Genomic DNA, 12,443 nt, shown 5'->3' with positions numbered 1-12,443 from the left:
CTAATAATAAAGAAAAAGAAACCGTAGAATAACAGAAGGGTTTTCCGTTGAAAACGGAAAACCCTAATAATAAGAAACAGTAGAATAACAGAAGGGTTTTCCGTTGAAAAACGGAAAACCCTAAAAAAAAAAACAATAGAATAACAAGAGGGTCTTCCGTTGAAAACGGAAGACCCTAATAATAGAGAAAAAGAAACAAAGCACAAACAATAAGGTCTTCCGTTGGAAACGGAAGACCTTAACTAGAGCAAAGCTCGTTGCAAAGCAGCAAGTGGGTCTTCCGTTAATGTCGAAAGTAAAGGTAGAAGTTCCTTTAGGCAGAAACAATATACATCAAATATAATCAAATACATATTAACCAATATACATCAGTAACTAAGACAAAAAGACAAAAAAATCGAATTATTCTTAGTACGACTTAACAAAATCCGAATGATTCTAAGTACGAATTACCAAAAACCTTATCGATTTCAAGAACGACTTAGCAAATACAAATCCGAATGTGTAAAAGTACGATTTAACAATTATCAAATAATGTTAGGTACGAGTAAATTTAACTCTGAACATAAAACTATTTTCTTAACCAAAAATGTGGAATTAAAATTTTTAGAAAAATTGATTTTTAAACCCCTTTATCTCTGTATTGCATAGTCCGATTTTGGAAACGGATTTCAGTTTTAGATTACAAATAATAAGCTCTTATTTTTGGCCTTATGATTAATAACAAAATATCGCTATAAATAAGGTTATTATAAAAAGACTTTGTATCACTTCTTGCCCCTAAAAGGAGTCGGCCCCTTTTATTTATAGTAAATGAAAGGTATCGAAAATATCAACAAATTTTGTTCAACAAGTATACACGAATTTTAAACGGTTCTAGAGATATTCGAACTGTGTTTTAGGGGCCGACCCTTAAACTACTTACCAAGACCACCAACAAAAAAAATTGGTTCCCATATTATTAAGAACATTATTTTGAGCAACTTTTCTTCTACAATGCTTTTCAAAATATTTATCCTTTACTTTGATATAAATGATCAAAGTTTTGGATATCTGGCCCCTTGAAACCCCTAATTACTTAACATATGACTTAGAAATGGTACCGTATAGATAAACAACTGAACATTAAACATTTTTGCTTTTAGAATTGATAACAAATTATTTTCAGTCAAGAGTTATCATGAAAAGACTTTAGAGCCCTCTTGGCCCCTTATTTGAGGGGCCAGCCCCTACTTCTTGATATCAAATAAAAGGTCTTGTAAATATAAACACATTTTATTCAACTAATGTTCATAAATTGTTGACTGTTCTAAAGATATCTGAACAAATGTGTTTTAGGGGCCGACCCTTAAACCCCTTACTGGGGCCACCAACAAAAATTTTTTTGGTAGCATATTGTTAAGAACATTATTATTAGCATTTTTTGTCCGTAATGCTTATCAAAATATTTCTCCTTTTCTAGATATTAAAGATCGAAGTTTTGGATTTCTGGCCCTTTGAAACCCCTAATTACGTAACATATGACTTAGGTATTGTTTTTTATAGATAAACAGATGTGCAATGAACATTTTTGCTTCTATAATTGATAACAAAATATTTTTCATTAAAGAGTTATCGCAAAAATAGTTTAGAGCCCTCTTGGCCCCTAATATGAGGGCCAGCCCCTTTTTCTTGAAATCAAACGCAAGTCCTAGTTAATTTGAACAACTTTTGCATTACATGTCTTAACAAAATATTTACACATTAAAAGCTAGGGCTGAAAATGTACGAAAATTTCGTGAAAAAAATTGGTGTCAATTTTTGAGCTCGGGCGAGCTTCGCCGCCTTGCGCATTTTTCAAAATATCAAATAAATAGTATTATCTACAGACATTCATCTACTATCCCTGAAAGTTTTACGTTTCTATCGGAATTAGTTTCCGAGAAGTTAAGTGGACAAAATGGTCCTTGAAAATTCACTAAATCCTTAATATCTCAAACTGAAAGTGACCTCATCAGCCAGAAATTTTATAGCATCAAGTACTTTGATGTTCAATACGTCCTGTAAATTTCATGCAAATCGGTCAAGAAGTTCACGAGAAATAGCGTTCGAAAAAAGTCAGAAAAAAAATAAAAAATAAAATAATAATAAAGACTAGAGCAAAGCTCGTTGCAAAGCAACGAGTGGGTCTTCCGGTGGTGGCGAGAGTAAAGATAGAAGTTGCTGTAAGGAGCACAGTTCTAAAACCAACTACAAAGAAAATAAAAAAAAATTTTTTTTAAAAATTGAATAATTCTTAGTACGACTTAACAATAGACTTGCAAGTTCGCCGTATCAGAAAATTGTATATGTTCGTCGTATTAAAGAGAAATTGTAATTTCTAGAACGACATAATAAAAAAAGTCTCGCTAATATAAACATATTGTTTTCTACAAATGTTTACAAATGGTTAACTGTTATCGAGATATTTAAACAACTGTATTTTAGGGGCCGACCCTTTAATTCTTTACCGGGGCCACTAACAACAAACTTTATGGTATTATATTGTTCAGAACATTATTTTGAACAACTTTTGTTCTACATTGCTTTAAAAAATATTTCTCCTTTTTCAGATATTATTGATCAAAGTTTTGAATTCTGGCCCTTTGAAACCCCTAGTTACGTAATATATGACTAAGGTATGATACTGTATAGATAAACAGCTGTACAATGAACATTTTTGCTTCCATAATTAATAACAAATTATTGTTCAGTAAAGAGTTCTTCTAAGAAGATTTAAGACCCCTCTTGACCCCTAATTTGAGGGGCCAGCCCCTTTTTCTTGATATCAAATGAAAAGTCTTGCAAATATAAACATATTTTGTTCAACAAGTGTTCACGAAATGATAACCGTTCTTAGGATATCTTTACAAATATGTTTTAGGGCTGGCCCTTTATCTCCTAAATGGGGTCATGAACAAAAAAATTTAAGGTGGCATATTGTACAGAACATTATTTTAAGCAATTTTTGTTCTACACTGCTTTCAAAATAGTTCTCCTTTTTTCATATATTAATGATCGAAATTTTGAAATTCTGGCCCCTTGAACCCCTTATTACGTAACATATGACTTAAGTATGGTACTGTTTAGATGAACAGTCGAACAATGAACATTTTTGCTTCTATAATTAATAACAAATAATTATTCAGTAAAGAGTTATTGTAAGAAGACTTGACAGCCTTCTTGGACCCTAATTTGAGAGACCATCCCCTATTTCATGATATTTAACGAAAGCCCGTGTAATTTAAGACAAGTTTTGCATTACATGTTTTAACAAAATATTTATACATCAAAAGATGTCACAGAAAATGTACAAAAATTTCGTAAAAAAATTTGGTGCCAATTTTCAGGTTCAGGCGAGCTTTGAGGCCTTTAGCAATTTTTATCATTGGAAGCATGGGGGTACATCTACAAACATTCATCTACAATCCCTGAAAATTTCAAGCTTCTATCTTGATTAGTTTCGGAGGAGTTGCGTGGACAAAATGACTCTTAAAAATTTACAAAATCGTCAATATCTAAAACTGGAAGTGACGTCATCATTTAAAAATTTTATAATATGTAGCACGGATCATGCTTTATCTGTTGTGAAAATTTTGTGCGAATCGGTTGGATAGTTTTTGATAAATAGCGCTCAAAAAAGTCAGAAAAAAAAGAAACCGTAGAATAACAAGAGGGTCTTCCGTTAGAAACGGAAGACCCTAATAAAGAAAAAGAAACCGTAGAATAACAAGTGGGTCTTCCGTTTTCAACGGAAGACCCTAAAAAGAAACAATAGAATAACTAGAGCAAAGCTCGTTGCAGAGCAACGAGTAGGTCTTCCGTTAATGTCAAAGTAAAGCTGGAAGTTCCTGTAAGAAGCAGAGTTTTTAAACCAATAAACGTAAGTTACTAAGACAAAAAAAAAATTTGGAATTATTCTTGGTATGAATTAACAAAATCCAAATGATTCTAAGTACGAATTACCAAAAACCTTATCGATTTCAAGCACGACTTAGCAAATACAAATCCGAATATGTAAAAGTATGATTTAACAATTATCGAATAATTTTAGGTACGAGTTAATTTAACTCTTAACATAAAACTATTATCTTAACCAAAAAAGTGGAATCAAAATCTCCGGAAAAAAAAACATTGTAAATCCCCTATATAACTGTAATACATCGTCCAATTGAAAACCGGGTTTCAGTTTTAAATTATAAATAATAAGCTCTTATTTTCTGCTTTATGATTTATGAACATCTTATCGCTAAAAAATAAGTTATAATGAAAATAATTTTTAGCCCTTTTCGCCCCTAGTTTGAGGGGTCAGCCCCTTTTTCTTGATATCAAATGAAAGGTATTGTAAATTCAAACATATTTTGTTATCAAATATTCACGAATTGTTAAACGTTCTAGAGATATCCGAACAACTGTGTTTTAGGGACCGACCCTTAAACTCCTTACCAAGGCCACCAACAAATTCTTTTAGATCCCATATCGTTAAGAACATTATTTTGAGCAACTTTTCTTCTGCAATGCTTTCCAAAATATTTCTCCTTTTCTAAATATTAATGATCAAAGATTTAAGAAATGAAGTTAATAATTTTTCTATTGATCGACGTATCAAAGAAAAAATTGACCGGAAAACTTCATCAATGCGCGTAGGGCATTGATGAAAAAGTTTTTCGTACAATTTTTTCTTTGATACGTCGATCAATAGAAAAATTATTAACTTCATTTCTTATCATTTAATAAAACATTTTCAAATAAAAAAATGTGAAGTGTCATTGATCAAAAATGTAAATAATGTAAATGAAGCGGCGCGTATGAATACAAAACAACAACAGCAACAATATTCAAAATGGATTCGCCTTCAGCTGATGCAGAGCTACTGGGCTGAATTTAATGGATTAAACACAAATAGTGAGTTAAAATCTGAACCGGCTGAATTGAAAACGAAAGGAAAATACATGCGATAGCTTGTGATATCATTCACTGTGCAGAAAAAGCGAATGTGGACGAAAATAGCTGATATGTCGACAAAGAATAGTATGTATAAGCGACTTTTGTAAACGTTGTGGCAACTAGATAGCCAGTGATGTACTTAATGGTATATATCTGCTACTTCGAATTCACCGAAGGAGTTTGATGCATTACTCATAGCTTTTCTTCACGACGCTTATTTTGATGACCGATCATCTACGTGTGTAAATTTAAAAATTATTGTTACCAAATTTTACCAGCAGTGTTACCGTGAAAGTTTATATGCCTATATGTTCGTTATAATATTGAAATCCTTAAAAGGAACAGCCAGCCTCGCTGTAAATGTTGATTGATCTCAAGCAGACGAAATCGTGAGAAGACGCTTAATTTTCTATTTCGTGAATCAAACCAAGTGTTTTGTTTATTTTTGAAGGTTAAACTTTCAAGTTTTTATATTCACAAGTTTGCATTTTGTTTGCTGACAATAAAACAGACACAACTTTACATTTTGTTGACAGTGTTTATCTTGGAAATTCCCGTTCTATAAATAGTGTTAGATCAGAGCAGTTGAGAAAAGTAGATCCGGCGAAAATTTTATTGATGCAGGTATCAAAGAAATTTTTCAACCAATCAGAAGCGCCGATCTCATCAAACGAATAAATATTAAATGATTTGGAAATCTGGCCCCTTGAAACCCCTAATTACGTAACATATGACATAGATATGGTAACATATAGATAAACAATTGTACAATGAACATTTTTGCTTCTAAAATTGATAACAAATTATTTTTCAGTAAAGAGGTATTATAAAAAGACTTTAGAGCCCTCTTGGTTCCTTATTTAAGGGGCCAGCACTTATTTCTTGATATCAAATAAAAGTTCTTGTAAATCTAAACACATTTTGTTCAACAAGTGTTTATAAATTGTTGACCGTTCTAAAGATACCTGAACAAATGTGTTTTAGGGGCCGACCCTTAAAATCCTTACTGGGGGAATCAAAAAAAAATATTTAGGTTGCATTTTGTTAAGAACATTATTCTAAGCATTTTTTGTTCTACGATTTTAATCAAAATATTTCTCCTTTTCTAGATATTAAAGATCAAAGTTTTGGACTTCTGGCCCCTTGAAACCCCTAATTACGTAACATATGACTTAGATATGGTACCATATAGATAAACAGCTGTAAAATGAACATTTTTTCTTCTATAATTGATCACAAATTATTTTTCAGTAAATAGTTATTGCAAATATACTTTAGAGCCCTCTTGGCCCCTAATTTGAGGGGCTAGCCTTTTTTTGAAATCAAACAAAAGTCCTAGTTAATTTGAACAAGTTTGAAAACTTTTTGAGTTATGAAGCCGAAAAGGAGTCAGAAAAAAAAGATAAAGAAAAAAATAATACTAAAAAGAAACCGAAGAATAACAAGGATCCTATTTACACGAGCCGTTTCTGAGAAGTCGAGTGCACAAAAATAGGAAGAAAAAAAATAATAACTAGACACGATCTCGTTGCGAGCAACGAGGAGGTCTTCCGTCTGATTTCAGAACTTGAGGTTTATGTTCGATCTTGATTTTGCTATTTTATAGCTAAACATGATTAAAAACAGGAAAAGAGGGTCTTCATTTTAAGGGCCAGATACTATTTTGTATCAGGGGTAAGAACTTTGTTTAACAAGTGTTTAGAAATTCTTGAGTTGTTGAGATATCTGTGAAAAAGGTTTAAGGGGTCGGCCCCTTATCTCCTTATTGGGGCCACTGAACTAAATCCTTAAGGTTGCATGTTGTTAAGTACATCATTTAAAACATCTTTTCTTTTACACTGCATTTCAAAATATTGTTCTTTATTGAGATATAGGTGATCAAAGTTTTGGACTTTTGACCCCTAAAAACCACTTATTACGTAAAACTTGAGAAAATCGTTATATTTTTAGGCTAAATAAATGTAAGATAAACAAATTTGCTTCTATAATTTATCACAAAATATCCCTCGGTAAAGAACTATAGGAAAAGGACTTTAGAGCCCCTTTTTCATGGTATCAAATGAAAGGTCGTTTGATTATAAAGACATTTTGTTCAAAAAGTGTTTAGAAATTCGTTACCATTCTTGAGATATCTGAGAAAGAATGTTTTAGGGGCCGGTTCCTTATCTCCTTAATGGGACCGCTGAGCCAAATTTTGAAGGTTGTATGTTGTTTTGTACATCATTTTGAGCATCTTTTCTTTTATACTGCATTTCAAAATAGTTTTCCTTTTTGAGATATAGGTGATCAAAGTTTAGGACTTTTGACCTCTTAAAATCCCTCATTACGTCACACATGATAAAATCATTCTACTGTTAAGCTACATAACTTACAGATAAAGATATTTGCTTCTATAACCTGTTACAAAATATCCCTCGGTAAAGAGCTATAGGAAAAAGACTTTAGAGCCCTCTATGTCCCTTATGATAGGGACCAGCCCCTTTTTCATGGTATCAAATGAAAGGTCGTTTGATTATAATGACATTTTGTTCAACAAGTGCTTTGAAATTCGTTACCGTTCTTGAGATATCTGAGAAAGAATGTTCTAGGGACCGGCCCATTATCTCCTTATTGGGGCCACTGAGCCAAATTTTGAAGGTTGCATGTTGTTAAGTACATCATTTTGAGCATCTGTTCTTTTATACTGCATTTCAAAATATTTTTCCTTTTTGAGATATAAGTGATCAAAGTTTTGGACTTTTGACCCCTAAAAACCCTTAATTATGTAACACATGATAAAATCATTCTACATGTTAAGCTACATAACTGACAGATAAAGATATTTGCTTCTATAATCTATTACAAAATATCCCTCGGTAAAGAGCTATAGGAAAAAGATTTTAGAGCCCTCTAGGTCCCTAATATTAGGGACCAGCCCCTTTTTCTTGGTATCAAATGAAAGGTCGTTTGATTATAATGACATTTTGTTTAACAAGTGCTTAGAAATTCGTTACCGTATCTGAGATATCTGAGAAAGAATGTTTTAGGGGCCGGTTCCTTATCTCCTTATTGGGGCCGCTGAGCCAAATTTTGAAGGTTGCCTGTTGTTAAGTACATTATTTTGAACATCTTTTCATTTATACTGCATTTCAAAATATTTTTCCTTTTTGAGATATAAGTGATCAAAGTTTTGGACTTTTGACCCCTAAAAACCCTTAATTACGTAACACATGAGAAAATCGTTATACTACTTTGCTTAATAAATGTAAGATAAACATATTTGCTTCTATAATCTATTGCAAAATATCCCTCAGTAAAGAGCTATAGGTAAAAGACTTTAGAGCCTTCTAGGTCCCTAACTTGAGGGGCCAGTCCCTTTTTCTTGATATCAGCTGAAAGGTCTTGTAAATATAAACTTTTTCTACATTACATGTCTTAATAAAATATTTTCCAGAAAAGAGATAAAGAAAGAAAAGCACAAAAATTTACGACGCTTTTTAATGTTAATTTTCGAGCCCTAGCGAGCTTTGGCGCCAGTAGTGCTAAACATACAAAGAAACAACCATGCGAAACTTCAATCTTTCCTTTACCAACCGTAGAAATTTGAGCTTAATATCTCTTATACTTTAGGAGAACAACAGAAGACAAAATACACATATAAAAATTAGAAAAATCTCAATATCTCAAAAACGGATATGATGTCATCAACACAAAAAAAATTCAATCAGGTTTAGACCAATATCGATTATCTGAAAATTTGATTGAGATCGGACGAGCCGTTTCTGAGATATCGCGTGCACAAAAATAGTTGGAAACGGAAGACCTTCATAATAAAAGGGAAGAAGAAACCGAACAAAAACAATAAGGTCTTCTGTTGGAAACGGAAGACCTTAATAATAGAGAAAAAGAAACAAAGCAAAAAAAATTAGGTCTTCTGTTGGAAACGGAAGATCTTAATAAGAAAAGTGAAAAAGAAACAATAGAACAATAGAAGTGTCTTCCGCTGAAGACGGAAGACCCTATTTACATTTATTTAAAGACGCTTGAAAGGTTTTATATTTAAAATGCATAAAAAAATTCTTATTATACACTGCCATTTACTTTAGAAATTTCCCTACCTTGTTTTCCTTTGAAGTTGGTTTACTGAAAATGCATATCTACTGGCATATAAATACTGTTTCCTAATTGATCTTTCAGTGGATGTAATATTGAATATCATTTTAAATTTCAAAGATATGGTTACAATTCAAAAGAGTTTATTGATATATGATATAGATAAACTGCATGTTGCATTCTAGTATAAAAGACTTTACTAAGGTGGTGGCTTGTAGAATTGTTCGATATATCAAATTTTCGGTGTCAGCTTGGTTGTTTAAACAATTGATGACATGATATTTCATGCCTTGGTAACAGTTTTGCACAACATAAAAAGCTTCTTTAATTTCTTTTGTTTAAATTCTATACAAGGTGCATATGCAAGTTGTATAGGTATTAATCATCCAGTAATGTTTAAATGATCTGGTTGTCTAACATGATCAATGCATATATTTGTGAGTTAGTAATTGTTAAATAAATAATCTTACCGTGCATCATATATTTTGCAACTTATCAACAAATTCATTAAAGACCTTCGTATGTTATCCCATCTCGCAACTATCACACAAAAATGAAATTGAATGAGAGTTTTTTTTACTTAGTCGTACTTGGGTATGCTTTAAGCACACTTTAAAGAAGAGGATCAGGACGGTGCAATGTAAAATTATTACTGAATACTTTTTTCTTGCTTCGTTTAATTACATCAACATAAAGACATAAAGAAATCCTCTATTAGACATTTAATTTCCATGATCATTTTCTTACCGTGCAAGGGATATATTTTGATAGGGATTTCCCCGTGTTTTTCTGACATTATGAATGTTCAGTTCATTACAATTTTAGATTTCTGAATTAAAAGAAATTTAGTTGTTCATGGAATTTACTTGCAAATTTTATTCAATAATGTAGAGTATAGTAAGAGATTGAAAAATAAATCATAATGTAGGTATTTTTACGTGATGATATCACAATTTATAACAAAAATCATTTATCATACATTTCTGATCAATGCTCGGTGATTTTTATTTTAAATTTGATTAAAATATGACAGCAAAAGGAAACTGATGAAGTAACATGTCTTGAAATATTTATATATTTAAAATATGTGATTTATTACAATAATTCCATGAGTACGTTATTGGCAATCAACATAGCTTATACAGAAGGAATATTACCCATTCACCTTATGATTTTCTGCGACAATAGTTGTTTTCTGGATTTATTATTTAACGCTAACAACTGCTTTTGAATACTTTAAAATATTTTAAATCACTATTGACATTTAAATATTGTATAAATACATAAAAAAGCTAAAATATAAACTCCACAATTAATTAGTATGTTCTTTAAAAGAGAAACTGTTATATTAAACAATTGATCATAAAATACCAGCCCAATGTTTGCTTGACAGTTTTGATTTTGGGGGACGTGAATCAACAAAGAGTTTTACTCTTTAATACATATATATCCTGAAATAAATACACGATTCAAACACACTGCCATCTACAATGTTTATTACTGTACTGGTATTCTATAATTATTTTTATGTGGTCACCCAAAGTAACGTGATAAGTGTCCTAGCTCACCTAATTTCAAATCATACGTGAATTTATTTACTTTATGTTGCAAAAATCACACAATTCACTAACAATCTAATGTGTTAATTATATTTTAGATAATAACTGTTCACTTGATGTTGTTCAGCACTTTGTTCGAGATATGTTTAACATATACATGTATAGTTATTTATTTCACGCAACTCATCCTATTTTGGAAATAAACCATTGAATACAAACAGGGTCTAAGTGGTGCTGGTCACTTCTGCTCACGATGTATGGCCCCATGCACAAGCACTTCATATGTCAATTTGAATATACAAACGGTTTTTACAAGCGTTCCTGATATATTTCAGCAATGTCCCGATCGATTTGATGGTTTTATAATTATAAATTGAATCGTATAATATACGTTCCTCACACATATGTAAATACACATCCCAATTTAAATTTAAAAACGCGATGTATTGAAATGTATTGATATATGATAATGTGAATTCGTATATAGAACCAGTATAAAACAACTCGGATAACAGTTTGTAAATTGATGTTGATATATCAAATGCCTGCCGTCAGCTTAAGCTTTAAACGATTAATGACCTAATATTTCAATCAATGGTAACATTTTTAAAACTACTATTCATTCCTCGAATTTCTTACACAATCATGTTCCTCCCACAAAGTTTTAAATTCTATAGGTAATTAGTACCTGAATGTAAGCAGCTGGAGTCACTTCACGTAGTGTTTAATGGTAGTTCGATTTTTACATTGCTCATTTCTAAAGTTTGATATTTTAACTTTCCAACTGCATATAATTTATGTGTTGTGTTTTATCTACAAATTATCTAATACTTTATAGATATACCTTATTAATCTAATCTGATTCCATAGAGTAACTGCAAAATACGAAACTTTTTAAAAATAGTTCTTCGTACTAAGAGCGTTTTAGATCAACAAAGAAGTGCCAATTATTCTATCCAAATGAGTACCTGTATTTTAAGTCTATCGTCGTTTTCAAGAAAGGATAAAACCAGATAAACCACAATGCTTTAGTTAATAAGGGGCATTTTCTAACAGACATATTTTTCCTTTTGATATAATTTAAAAAAATCATATAATACAATACAATTATAAGTGCATGGCAGCAGACGTACTAACCTTGGTTTGGATTCACTTTTTTATTAACAGAAATATTGCTGGCATGTTTAATATAAGAACCGAAAATAAGTATGAAACAACATCAAATTTATAAACAACGTTTACTTTAACAGTTTATTCATTCCAGCTAATTAATTATAACTGGTTGATAGCAATAGTATTTATACAATGGTTTATCATAGTGCCATGTGTATTACATCATAATTACAAATATGATATCAGTTCACCCGGCCAAACGGATCAATAAGTCACTTAAAAACTGTTATAAAGTAAACACAATTTGCATTGTTTAGAGGTACGACGGCTTTGTCGAGTGTTTGTCTTAAATTGTATAATTCATAAATAAAATGAGCGATTTGGCGGGGGTAGTTACATGATAGATCAACAGAGTACTTCATTTGGTAATATCCTGACCTATAGGAAATACATGTAGTAATAAAATATGCGTTTCAGTTTTCATTCAAGTCACATAAGTTACATATTCTGTCCGCCACCAATTCTTCTCTGTGGCGACCTGTTTTAATTCTTAGGTGAAGAACACGATCATCTAAACATTGCTTATTTTGATCTAAAGGGTTTTGGAAGATCTAGGTAACATTTTTTTTAACTATGCAGCTGGATTGAGAAAGGATATATGTCTAAAGTTTACTACACCTTGAACATTGTTGAGCCATTCGGTTTAAAAATTAA

At 31.4% G+C, this 12,443-nt stretch overlaps 1 long non-coding RNA gene across 2 annotated transcripts in view; it reads right to left on the bottom strand.

Moving 5' to 3' along the window:
- LOC117691039 (uncharacterized) overlaps positions 1–9,101 on the bottom strand; it is a 47,285-nt gene extending 38,184 nt beyond the window's left edge. The window contains exon 1 of one of the 2 annotated variants that reach the window (XR_010709387.1): positions 9,063–9,101. This is a non-coding gene — a long non-coding RNA (uncharacterized lncRNA). Of the gene's footprint in view, positions 1–9,045 lie in introns of both variants that reach the window. The other variant, XR_010709388.1, reaches the window with a different exon arrangement.
- Between the last annotated feature and the right edge of the window lie 3,342 nt (positions 9,102–12,443).

This window comes from Magallana gigas, chromosome 9 (assembly GCF_963853765.1).
Source record: "Magallana gigas chromosome 9, xbMagGiga1.1, whole genome shotgun sequence".
Lineage (NCBI taxonomy): Eukaryota > Metazoa > Mollusca > Bivalvia > Ostreida > Ostreidae > Magallana > Magallana gigas.
This window is presented reverse-complemented; position numbering and strand designations above follow the sequence as displayed.